The 13,151-nt window shown below is 42.3% G+C and overlaps 1 protein-coding gene and 1 non-coding gene across 20 annotated transcripts in view; one reads left to right on the forward strand and one right to left on the reverse strand.

Moving 5' to 3' along the window:
- Positions 1 to 13,151, reverse strand: part of MAP7D2 (MAP7 domain containing 2) — a 98,841-nt gene that overhangs the window by 69,310 nt on the left and 16,380 nt on the right. The window lies entirely within an intron of this gene.
- On the forward strand, positions 6,780 to 6,852 carry TRNAG-CCC (transfer RNA glycine (anticodon CCC)). The gene has a single exon. It is a non-coding gene; the product is annotated as a tRNA-Gly (tRNA).

The raw sequence follows: 13,151 nt of genomic DNA on the forward strand, positions 1-13,151 counted from the left end.
TAAATTGGAGACTTCAACAACAGCCAGTTTAGAAAATTAATGCTGGTGATGATGAGGATAAGCAACATCACTCATGCCAGGCCTAGTGCTAAATATGTTACACTCTAAGCTCATTTAATTTCCCAACAAATGTAAGAGGTAAGTACTATTATAGGGCTTCCCTAGTAGCTCTGCTGGTAAAGAATCCACCTGCAATGCAGAAGATCCAGTTCAATTCCTGGGTCGGGAAGATCCCCTGGAGAAGGGACAGGTTACCCACTCAAGTATTCTTACCTGGAAAATTCCATGGACAGAGTAGCCTGGCAGGCTACAGTCCATGGGGTCGCGAAGAATTAGACACAACTGAGCAACGTTCACTTATTAAGTACTATTATTGACCCTGTTTTCCAGCGGGAGAGTGGGAACTGAGAGGTTAAACACTTTTCTGGGGTCACACAACTGGTAAATGGCAAAGGCGAGATGCAAACTCAAGCTGTCTGAGTCTAGAAGGCTTGGGGCCTTCTAGAGACTAGGGGCTTGGATGCTGCCTAGAGGTGAAAGGCAAGGCCTTGCCTTAAAGGCACTAATGCAGAGGAAAATATATTCCACATTCACAACAGAAAACTAGAATAGGTACTCAACTTTGGGCTTCTAACTCACCTAAGGACGTTTAACACCTGCCACAGACAAGAAATCCACAAAGCTAGTCCTCTGTATTTTCAGAAATTACAGTATTTCAGACATGTGACTACTGCTGAGCAAAATACCTGAGGAATCTTTTCATTTCTCTGCTAACCATCCTGGTCTAACTCATAACCAGCCAGTCCAGCCTCAAAAATACATAGAACAAATCAACTCAAGGGTTTAAGAAAGTCAAGAATCTTGTAACTTATGGGTTCAGCAACTAATGTCTACACATTAAAGCTTGTGTACATATATGATGCATTATTATTTGACAAAAATATAGTAAAAATAACATTCTGTGTAAAAATAGTCTTGTGTTTGGAAGTCATGTCTCAGGGCCCTTGACCCAAAAGGAAGCCACTTTCAGCCAAGTCTGAGCAGAGCTGCTGCATGGCCGAATCTTTGAATCTTTGAAGATTCTTTGTAAACTGGGACTCTCTGTAAACTGTAGGTAGCTACCAGTATTTTAAGTAGTGCAGAACTGACTGAGAAAAGGCAAAACAGAATCTTTGGGGATGATGAAAGTGTTATAAAACTTTATTGTGGAGAGAGCTGCACAACCATATAAATGTGAACTGTTCATAGAGAATGGGTGATGTTGACAGTACATAAACTGCACCTCAAGAAAGCTATAACAGGAAGAAATGGAGGGGGGGAGGAATAGGGTCAGAGAGGAAAGGAACAGAAAAGTAAGCACCAAGTAGGAAGAGTAAGCAGTGTTTTGTAAAAACCTGTTTCAGCTACATCAATACACACACTGTAATATGTGTTTCTAACTGTGGAGTTATGCATGATCCAAAAATCAGCAAGGCCCTGCTTTAGGGTAATGACATCTAGAAGTGCTGTGCAACCTTGATGGGAATCCCCTGGGGATCTCATTACACAGCAGGTTCTCCTCAGTGGGTCTGGGGCAAGGCCAGAGTCTGCATCTTGAACAAGCTCCTGAGTCATGTTGACGCTGCTGGTCTGTAGACTCCACTCTGAGTAGCAAGGAGCTGGGGTACAAATGGAGGATGAGCTGGCAGGAATACACAGACTTAAGACTGTCATCACCAGAAGGATCCTTAGAAAAATTTAATACATGTTTCCCAAATGGCCATGATCATGAGAACCGTCTAGGGGTTCTTCTTAAAAATACAGATTCCTATAATCAAGACAGTGTGGCACTGGCATTGGCATAAGGACAGACACACAGATCAAAAGGACACAACAGAGTCCAGAAACAGATCGACAAATACACAATCAGCTGAATAGTTAACAAAGGTGTCAGGATAATGTAATGGGAAAAGAACAGTCTTTGTAACAAATGGTGCTGGAACAAGCAGATATCCATATGCAAAAAAATGAACCTTGATCCATATCTTACACCATATATAAAAATTCAAACTGGGTCTATAAAACTTCTATTAATACCTAGGAGGATGCAAAGATTTCTTAGAACACACAAAAATCTCAAACTATAAAAGAAAAAACTGACATATCAAACTTCATCAAAATTTAAATCTTCTGCTCTTCAAGACACAATAAAGAAAATGAAATGGCAAATCAGACAATGAGAAAATATTCACAATACACATGTGTGACAAATAACTTAAATCCAGAATATAGCAAAAATTATTTTTAAAAATGCCTGAATTTAACATAAAAAACTATTGACCAATCTTATTTATGAATAAAGATGTATAGTTTTAAAATAAAATATAAGCAAATAAAAAATTCTTAAAGTTAAATAAGCGGACAGCTATTATAAAAAATGGGCAAAAGTCTGAACAGACATTTCACATGCCAAGAAGCACATGAAAAGCTGCTCAATTTTCAATCATCAGGAAAATGCAAAGTAAAACCACAGTGACAAATCATACAACCACTGGTATGGCAAAAAAAATAATAATTTAAATCTAATGAAAAATTAACCATCTAAGTGCTTGCATGGATGCAAAGCAAGTAGCCCTCTCCTACACTGCAGGTCAGAGTGTAAACTGGTACAAGCATCTAGGAAAAGTTTGGCAGCTCCTTTTCCAGTTAGAGCATTCATGCATCATATGACCCAGCAAGCCCACTCCTATGGATTTATCCAAGACAAATGCAAATGGGTTTACAAAGCAGTTTGTACCTGAATGCTCACAGTATCTTTGTCCATAACTGCCAAAAACTAGAAACAAATGTTCTAGTTCAAGCGAATGGCTAAAATGGCAATGCAGCAAAATCACGAGTGCATTCTTAGTGAGAGAAGTACACTGCAGCAATAAAGCAATGAATTACTTATATTACACACACAACATGGATGAATCTCAGAAACATACTGAGTTAAAGAAGCCAGAAAGAAAAGAGTACACCCTACATGGTTCCATGGACATGAAATGTTAAAAGTGGCAAAACTAATCTATAGTAACAGAAAGTAGATCAGAGGATGCCTGGGACTGAGGGTGAAGCATGTCTGCAAGGGGCTGTGATGGTCAGAAATGAATACATTCGTTGAAACACCGGTATTAGTATACTTAAAATGAGTGCATTTTCTCTGTATATCAATTATGTATGCAAATCTATGTACAACAAACATATATACTCAATAAAATTAATTTAAAGCAGATTCCCAAACTCCTCTTCAGACCTGATGAAGTGGCATCTCCTAGGAAGAGGCAGAGAACCTGAATTTGTAACACAGGGAAGGAGGCATGAAGTAGCTTCATGAAGGTCCCAAATAAGTGGTTAACAAGCATCTCTGTTCATAGGAATGAATATATATCAATATTTCCCTAATAGTAAAACAAATAGGGAACAGGGCAGGATAAGGAGGGGAGATGACAGCAGTGTTCATGACATGGCCTGCTTTGTCCAAGCAGCATTTAATGGGCCATAATAAAAAGCAGTAAATAAATTATTTTCATTTAAGACAGTAAGAGGCCAGTTCACATTAATAAATCATTTCAATATCATTCTGTCTACATCTCAACCTGCTCCTCAGATGTGTTCCTGGGTCTGCGAGCTTCAACAGGACCATTTCCTAGGGGACTCTGCCCTCCTGCCATGCCAAGCTCCCATCTTTGGTTGGCAGGAGCCAGGGTCTCCCTCCCCTCCAGGTCTTTGCAAAGCTCTGTCCCCAGATTGGAATACCCTCTCCCCCAACCCAGCACACAGACACTTAGTATTGACTGATGAGTAGCTACTTCCTCCAGGAAGCCTTCCAAGATCTACATGGGTATCCCAGAAGGGAAAATTCTGTGTGTCTCCACAGCCCATCCATCTTCATTTGTGCAGTTGTGATACTCCAGCTTCACATACCCTTTTAGTTTCTTTACCACTGTTTTCCCAGCAGTCAATCCAGAGAAGGCTCCAGGGAAGTATTTGTTGTCTGAACACTTCAAATACCATTCCATTCGTGTATCTGTGAGACCCTTAAGTGTGGTCTTCTCCATCACCCTCTACTCTTTGAATAAAAGAATTCTTTCACTCAGGGAAAACAATTAAGTACCTACATTTGGCATATTTGGTTCTGAGGGCAAAATACTTCCTGTGCTCTTTAGGGAGTGGCAGGGTGTGGGGGCCTGGCCGGGCTCAGACAGGTGCCTGGAGACCCAGACACTGACACCCCAGAACCAGGCAGGTCTGACTGGGCTGCCCTGGAAAAGGTATCAACAAACCCACTGAGCCAACATATCTGTGTCACACTGGTTGCGATGGAGACAAGCCTGGTCCTCAATGGGATACGGAGAACTGACTGGTAACAAGAGCTCACCTGTTATCTACCCCACCAGGATCCATTTTAGGAAAGCAACAAGGGCTTAAACCAGTGGCTCTCAAACATGACTTTTCATCAGAATCACCTTGAGGGCTTGTGAAAACAAAAACTCTGGGCCCCACATCCACAAAAAATCTGGGCCCGATTCACTAGGGCTGGGATGTGCTAGTCACTCAGTCATGTCCGACTTTTGTGACCCCATGGGCTGTAGCCCACCAGGCTCCTCTGTCCATGGAATTCTGGGCTGGGTAGGGCTGGGGTGGGGCTCAGGAATTTCCATTTCAGGCAAGCTCCCAGGTGATGATGATGTTACCCTCTGAGAAGCCCAGAGCTTGCCTCCCAGAAGCATCTTTACACATAGCCTCAGCCCCGTGTTGTCTTGGGAAAAAAAATCTTTCAGGCCCTCAGCTTCTTGTCAGCAAAATGGGTTACATGCCACCTGCTTCTTGAGGTTGTATTAAGGATTAGAAAATACATCTGAAGCATGTAGCACGCTATCTTTCATGGGTCAGAGCTTTAACCACAAAGACATTTTATGAAAAGGTATTTAGGAAAAGTCTTGTTTAGAAGACCTCAGTGGCTAGAAGATGAAGGACCTGAGATCCTTCTGCTTTCCTCTTTAGTCATTCGAACTGCGTCTCCCCTTTGGATCACAAGATGCTGCCATGGGCCCCAGCATCATCATCTCACAGGAGAGCAGGCAGAGCGGGATGAAGAAAGGAGAAGCCAAAATAGGGAAAAAGGAGGTCTCTCCTCAAGCTCATTTCTCTTGGATGCCAGAAAGATTTCCCAGTGGTCTTCCCCTTGAGGCTCCTTGGCTGGTACTGGATTACATGGCTGCAAGGGAGGCCAGGAGAGTGGATACATGGCAAAGGGGAACAGAACCACCAAGAACAACTTAGGCTTGAAGTGACTCAAAGTCTGGCCCCGGTGCTGACTATCCCAACACCCCAGCTCCGAAGAAGGAAGGAAGGGCTGCTCTGCTGTTCGTCCTCCTGTGTGGGATGCCCCACCGCCAGAGTGAGGGGATGGATGTCCCCAAACAAAGCCTGGACAAGCATGCTGCTGAAAACAGATCTGGTCCCAGGTACCAGCTGCTGAATAAACTTAAATCACTCTCCTTTCTCCTTGTAGATTGAGATTACTGCTGCCTTTGCCACAAGGTAGAGTGAAGAACTAAATAAAAGAATGGGCTGTCCACTTTTTGTCTTTTTAGACTGAACTCTGAAAAACTAGGGCTGTGTTGATTGTGTCACACATCACAGGTCACCACACGTCAGGTACTCATAAATGTCTGCGGAGTGTGCCAAGAGCCACTTTTAAGCACCTGTCCTTAGGTTCTGTCAAGGCTGTTCTTAGAAATGCCTTCTGGGGATTTTTGCACCAAAAGAGATGCTGCTGCAATAGGAGCTAGAAGGAGACAAGGACTAACACAGATGACAAGGAGAAAAGACGAGATGCTGCTGCAATAGAAGCTAGGAGGAGACAAGGACTAACACAGATGACAAGGAGAAAAGACTAGCTGCTGTAAAAATAGAGCAAAGAGTGTTACCAGGTTGTGGTTCAGGCAGGCTTGGGTTTAGACAGGACATTCAAAAGACACTGCCATGGAGGAGAGGGGGTGCAGGCCAGCGGCCTCACCCACACAACAGGATGCAGGGGTGACAACTCGACTGTGTCTCTCCCACCGACCTTGACCAACTAACTGGAGCATGGGATCAGGAGAATGTTGAGGCCACTTCCAGGTGGTGTCTTGAGTCTGGCATGCAGCAGGCAGGATCGAGGAGTGTCAGCATACGTGTCACATGTTTTTTCTCTCCCTGGATGAAATAACTCAGGGATGTTATTTTGACCAAAAGACAATGACTGGGACTTCCCTAAGGGTCCAGTGGTTAAGACTCTGCACTTCCACTGCAGGGGGTGTGGGTTTAATTGCTGCTCAAGGAACAAAGATTTCACATGCCATATGGCGGAGCCGAGGAAAAAAAGAAAGAAAAAAAATTGACTGGCCTGGCCTTTGTGGTCATTTGAAGGGGTCACAAACCAAACTCACCAGTCTTTTGCAGGCCTAGAATGGCTCCTCAACAGCTCTGACCCATGAAAGGCAGTGTGTTATGTGCTTTATTTTCTAATCCTTAATACAAACTCAAGAAGCAGGTGTCATCCATATCATTTTACTGACAAGAAACTGAGGGCTTGAAAGGTTTTTTCCCGAAGACAACACAAGGGTTTGAGCCTATGTGTAAAGATGCCTCTGGGAGGCGCTCTAACACCTGGCTCCTGGGGCCCTGTCCTCCTAGGGGTCTGAAGGCCGAGCCTACACAGACACCAGCTGACTGACATCTAGAGCTAGGTCAAAAGTGGTCTCACAGGGACTTCCCTGGTGGTCCAGTGGCTAAGACTCTGCACTCCCAATGCAGGGGGCCCAGGTTCAATCCCTGGTCAGGGAACTAGATCCCACATGCCACAATAAAGACTGAAGATCTGCATGCTGCAACTAAGACCCAGTTCAGCCAAATAAATAAATAATTTAAAAATAAAAGTGGTCTCCCAGGCTAAAAAGTGATAAAAAACCTCTGCCATCAGAATGTTCACCACTTTTTGCTTTAAGAAATAAGCAAAACCCCAAAATTCCTCCCCAAACAGGAGCTTATACTATTTCTCTCAACCAAAGTATACAAGGAAAGGCAGGACAGAGCTTGTCCTAAGAGTACACCACGCACTCTCTCACATGGCTCAGAAATTCCACAGAGAGGGCCTGCTAGTACTCGCTCCATTGCAGGAGCAACAGATAGGAAGGGATGGGAGACAGATACAGCTAGCCTGCAAACCACACTGCTCCTGGCTCCTCAGCACCAAACACAATTAGTAGATTCATTAAGTAGGGCTCTGACTACCCTCTTCTGTCAAGGTTATTTGTTTTGAGCAAGATGGTTTGCCCTGATTAAAGGTACCAGTGGCCAGCAGTAAATGACAAAATGTTTTAATTTGCCCAAAAGAAATGAAAATATCTATAACTCCCAGCAAGAAACTAAGCTTAGCCAAATCTTTCCTGCATTGATATTTATAATCAACACAATGTTTTATGAAAATTAGTTAATAAGATTTATAGTCTAAAAATATAAGTAAAATGTGCATGCCACCCAGTCTCTGCTTCCCCAGTGTTAACTGCCCAGCTGGGGACAACTGTAACGTCAACAGGGCTCGGATTCCATTCACAAGGCTTTGGCTTATTCCCTGCAAAACCTAACATGGTACCTTGTATACAGCAAGCACACAATAAAGTATGCCCTCTTAATACCAGGGCATACATTAACTCTGTAAATGTTAATTTACGGAGCTCTCACTCTCTGCGAGGCATTGTATTAAATGCTCTGCCCACATTCTCTTGTTTAAATCTCTCAACAAGCTGTGCAGTTGGATATTTTACTCTGCCCTTCGAGAGTGAACTGACATGTTCAAGGTCATCTAGATAATAAAGAGAGCAGAACCAGGATTCAAACCCAGGGCATTTTGCTACAAAAGCAAGCAAAAAGTTATGCTGAATGCAAGTGCAACCAGTTATTTTCTCAGCAGCAGTAACAGTGATTAGCATGCTACACACTGATACAGTTGACACTGGGCCACACAAGTTTGAACTGTGTGGGTCCACTTAACACAAGGATTTTTTTCAGTATTAAATACTACAGTACTACATGATCCACGGTTGGTTGAATCCATGGATGTGGAATCGCGTGTACAGAGGAACCGCCTATAAGGAGGAACCATGTATATAGTTCAGTTTAGTTCAGTTGCTCAGTCGTGTCCAACTCTTTGCAACCTCATGGACTGCAGCACACCAGCTTTCCCTGTCCATCACCAACTCCGGAGCTTGCTCAAACTCATGTCCATCAAGTCGATGATGCCATCCAACCATCTCATCCTCCGTCATCCCCTTCTCCTCCTGCCTTCAGTCTTTCCCAGCATCAGGGTCTTTTCTAATGAGTCAGTTCTTTGCATCAGGTGGCCAAAGTATTGGAGTTTCAGCTTCAACATCAGTCCTTCCAATGAATATTCAGGACTGATTTCCTTTAGGATGGACTGGTTGGATCTCCTTGTAGTCCAAGGGACTCTCAAGAGTCTTCTCCAACACCACAGTTCAAAAGCATCAATTCTTTGGCACTCAGCTTTCTTTATAGTCCAACTCTCATATCCATACATGACTATTGGAAAAACCCATAGCTTTGACCAGATGGACCTTTGTTGGTGAAGTAATGTCTCTGCTTTTTAATATATGTATATAAAGGGTTGACTCTAAGTTATACTCGGATGTTCAACTGTGGGGAGGGTGGGCAACCCTAACCCCTGCCTTGTTCAAGGGTCAACAGTATTTGCAGATCTACCATCAGTGACTATTAGATACAATTTCAGTTAGAGAAGAAGTGACTGAATTTACAAATCTAGAAACTGCACACTTGATTTCAGTCCCAGAACTTGCTCACACTGTAAGGCCAGTCCAACCCAGAGCAACTTCTGGCCCTGTGGTTCTGAATGGCCTAGTTCTCAAGAACCCTGCAGCCCAGCGAGACAAAAGAAAGCCAACCTGGGAGGGAAAATTGAAGGAAGGTGGTCAAAAGGTACAAACTTCCAACAATGAGACAAATACATGCTAGAAATGTAATACACAACACAATGGCTATAACTAGCACTGCTATATAATATATAGGAAAGTTGTTAGGACAGTAAATCCTATAAGCCACCATCACAAGGAGAACATTTCTTTCCTTTTTGTTGTTTTTATTGTATCTATATGACAAGAAACATGTATGCGGGTCAAGAAACCTGTATGCAAGTCAAGAAATCTGTATGCAGGTCAAGAAATCTGTATGCAGGTCAAGAAGCAACAGTTAGAACTGGACATGGAACAACAGACTGGTTCCAAATTGGGAAAGGAATATGTCAAGGCTGTATACTGTCACCCTGCTTATTTAACTTATATGCAGAGTACATCATGTGAAATGCCAGGCTGGATGAAGCACAAGCTGGAATCAAGACTGCCAGGAGAAATATCAATAATCTCAGATAGGCAGATGACACCACCCTTATGGCAGAAGGTAAAGAGGAACTAAAGAGCCTCTTGAAGGTGAAAGAGGAGAGTGAAAAAGCTGGCTTAAAACTCAACATTCAAAAAACAAAGATCATGGCATCCAGTCCCATCACTTCATGGCAAATAGATGGGAAAACAATAGAAACAGTGACAGACTTTATTTTCTTGGGCTCCAAAATCACTGCAGATGGTGACTGCAGCCATGAAATTAAAAGACTCCTTGCTCCTTAGAAGAAAAGCTATGACAAACCTAGACAGCGTATTAAAAAGCAGAGACATTACTTTGCCAACAAAGATCCATCTAGTCAAAGCTATGGTTTTCCCAGTAGTCATGTATGGATGTGAGAATTGGACCATAAAGAAGGCTGAGCACCAAAGAATTGATGCTTTTGAACTGTGGTGTTGGAGAAGACTCTTGAGAGTCCCTTGGACTGCAAGGAGATCCAACCAGTCAATCCTAAAGGAAATCAACCCTGAATATTCACTGGAAGGACTGATGCTGAAGCTGAAGCTCTAATACTTTGGCCACCTGATGCAAAGAACTGACTCATTAGAAAAGACCCTGATGCTGGGAAAGATTGAAGGCAGGAAGAGAAGGGGGTGACAGAGGATGAGATGGCTGGATGGCATCACCGACTCAATGGACATGAATTTGAGCAAGCTCTGGGAGATGGTGAAGGACAGGGAAGCCTGATGTGCTGCAGTCCATGAGGTTGCAAAGAGTTGGACACGACTGAGTGACTGAACAACAATATGACAAGATGGATGTTAGCTCAATCTACTGTGGTAATCATTTCATCATATACATACATCAAACCATCATAAAGTGATGTATATCAATTATTTCTCAATAAAATTGGGGAAAATAAAGAAATTCAGCCTCACAGTGACATAATGAAGGCAGGTGACTTAGAAGGGCATCCCAGGGTGTAACAATGGCTGTCTACCCATCTGTCAGATGAATTCCCGTAGTTGTGCCCCATCTACCAACTCATTTACTTTGAGAACTATTTAAGGAGGATTTACAGCTAACCTGCTAATGTAAGGAGAGGGAGGGAGGAGGAAGGGAGATGACGAAAAAGCAACGGGGAAAGACAGCAGAGTGGGTGGCTTATACTATAATTTGGGGGGGGGGAATCACTGGTAGACAAGGATCTAAGAAAGCTTGCCCCAAATCTGGAGAGACAGAGTACATCAGTGCCTAGGAGTGGGAGATGGGAGGAAACAGGGAGTGACTGGCAATAGGTATGGGATTTCTTTCACAGGTGATAAAAGTATCTTAGAATTGATGGTGGTGTTGGTTGTACATTGCACAATTCTGTGAATGTGATAAAAAAAAAAACAATGAACTGTATACTTTGAAGGGGAAAACACTGTGTGTGTGTGTGTGTGTGTGTGTGTGTACGTTAGTTGCTTAGTCATGTCCAGCTCTGCGACCCCATGGATTGCAGCCTACCAGGCTCCTCTGTCCATGGAGTTCTCCAGGCAAAAATATTGGAGTGGGTAGCCATTCCCTTCTCCAGGGGATCTTCCTGACCCGAGGATCAAACCCGGGTCTCCTGCATTGCAGGAGGATTCTTTACTGTCTGAGCCACCAGGGAAGCCTGGGGAAACTGTATGGTACACCAAAAAGGAAGAAAGAAAGAAAGCTGTCCAACTATCAGAAAATCACAACGAAACCAGCTCTAAAGTAATAAATGTTAAAACCATAAGTACATAAGCAGAACCAGTGAAAATCAGAGCACCCTGGTATGTATGCATGGTAGGTTATAACAAAAGTGGATGAGTTTTATTGTTTGCTTCAAAGCAGAGCAATCTAAAATCTAAAATTTAATTAAAAATTAAATATATAAGGCACTTTTTGTAAACAATCTGTTTCATGTTTGAAAACAAAATAGTTGCAGAATATGGGATCAGAACCAGAGAAGGAAGAAAACCAGTTCCAAGCCAGGCAATGACATCTGACAAAACAAACATAGGAGGTGCTACAAAGCATCAAAAAGCCACATAAAGGCCTGCCTGATCCTACAGAACCAGGCTTTCAGAGTATTCCTGAGGAGGATGACCCATTTGTGAGGTTATTCAATACCCTGTTCCATAAAACAAGGCCTCATAAGTAGCTGAAAATATGTCAGGTAGCAGGGGAGCCTTTCTGATTTTTGGTCCTAAAGCCTTGCAGTGGCATTTCAAGGATTTGACACAAAGATCCTTCTTTTCAAAAGTTTCATACTAATCCTGAAAGCGCCCTTCCTTACACCCAAGCCACCTTCAAGATTCTCTCTCCCACTCTAGTTCCTCAGAGGTCATAAAAATCAGTGACTAGTGGAGATGATTGCACAACCTTGTGAATATATTAAAGACCATTGAACTGCACACTTCACAGGGTTGAAATTTATGTTATATGGACAATGCCTCAAAATAATTTTTAAATTGTTTAAAAAATTAGAGACAAAGACAGAATTACCATAGGACCCAGCAATTCCACTTCTGGGTATATACCACAAAGAATTAAAAGCAGGGTCTCAGGAAGTCCCTGGTGATCCAGTGGCTAAGATTCTGTGCTCCCAATAAAGAGGGCTCAGGGTCAATCCCTGGTTGGGGAACTAGATCTCACATGCTGCAACTAAGAGTTTGCATGCTGCAACAAAGACAGAAGATCCTACGTGCCACAATTAAAGAGCTGGCACAGCCAAATAAAAAAATAAAAATAAATATTAAAATAAATAAAAGCAGGGTCTCAGAAAGATACCTGTACACCCATTTCACAGCAGTATTATTCACAACAGTCAAAAGGTGGTAGCAACCCAAGTATCCATTGACAGATGAATAGGTAAACAGAATGTGGTTTATACATATAGCAGAATATTGTTCAGCTCTTAAAAGGAATGAAATTCAGATACACAATACAACAATGGATGAACCTTGGGGACATCATGCTAAGTGAAATAAGCCAATCACTAACGGATAAATATTGCATGATTCTACTTATATGAGGAGGTATCTAGAATAGGCAAATGTACAGAAGTAGAATATTAGTTACCAGGGACATGGGGGAGGGGATAATGGGGAGTTACGTAATGATACAGAGTTTCTGCCTGAGATGATGTAAAAGTTCTAGAAATAGATAATGGTGATGATTACACAATATTGTAAATGCACTTAATGTCACTGAATTGTACACTTAAAATTGTTAAAATGCCAAAGTTTATGTTACGTATATTGTACTACAATAAAAACCAATTAAAAATCAGGGCCTTCACATCTAAGAATTCATACTTGATATCTGCTTCAAGGTAATAAGGTGCTACAAAAAGGACTTCAGAGAGCAAACACCCTTTTTATATTACAGATTTGAGGCTGAAACATTTTAATTGCATTAGTCAGGTTTCAACCCATTAGGTAGTTAAGATTTAATGCTTATACATCTAACCTTGTCATTTGGAAGAAGAATCAAAAACAGAACAGCACAGATAAATATCTCTGCTTTTCACTCTATTAAACAGCTGCAACTGTAAGACACCTCACGACCAGCATTGTCTTATGGAATTTTCTGCAGTGACAGGAACGTTCAGTATCTGTGCTGTCCAATGCTGGAGCTACTAGCCACTAGTGCAACTGGGGAGCTGAATTTTTTATTTTACTGAATTGTAACTAATTTAAATA

This window comes from Odocoileus virginianus, unplaced genomic scaffold (genome assembly GCF_023699985.2).
Source record: "Odocoileus virginianus isolate 20LAN1187 ecotype Illinois unplaced genomic scaffold, Ovbor_1.2 Unplaced_Scaffold_4, whole genome shotgun sequence".
NCBI classification, from domain to species: Eukaryota; Metazoa; Chordata; class Mammalia; order Artiodactyla; family Cervidae; genus Odocoileus; species Odocoileus virginianus.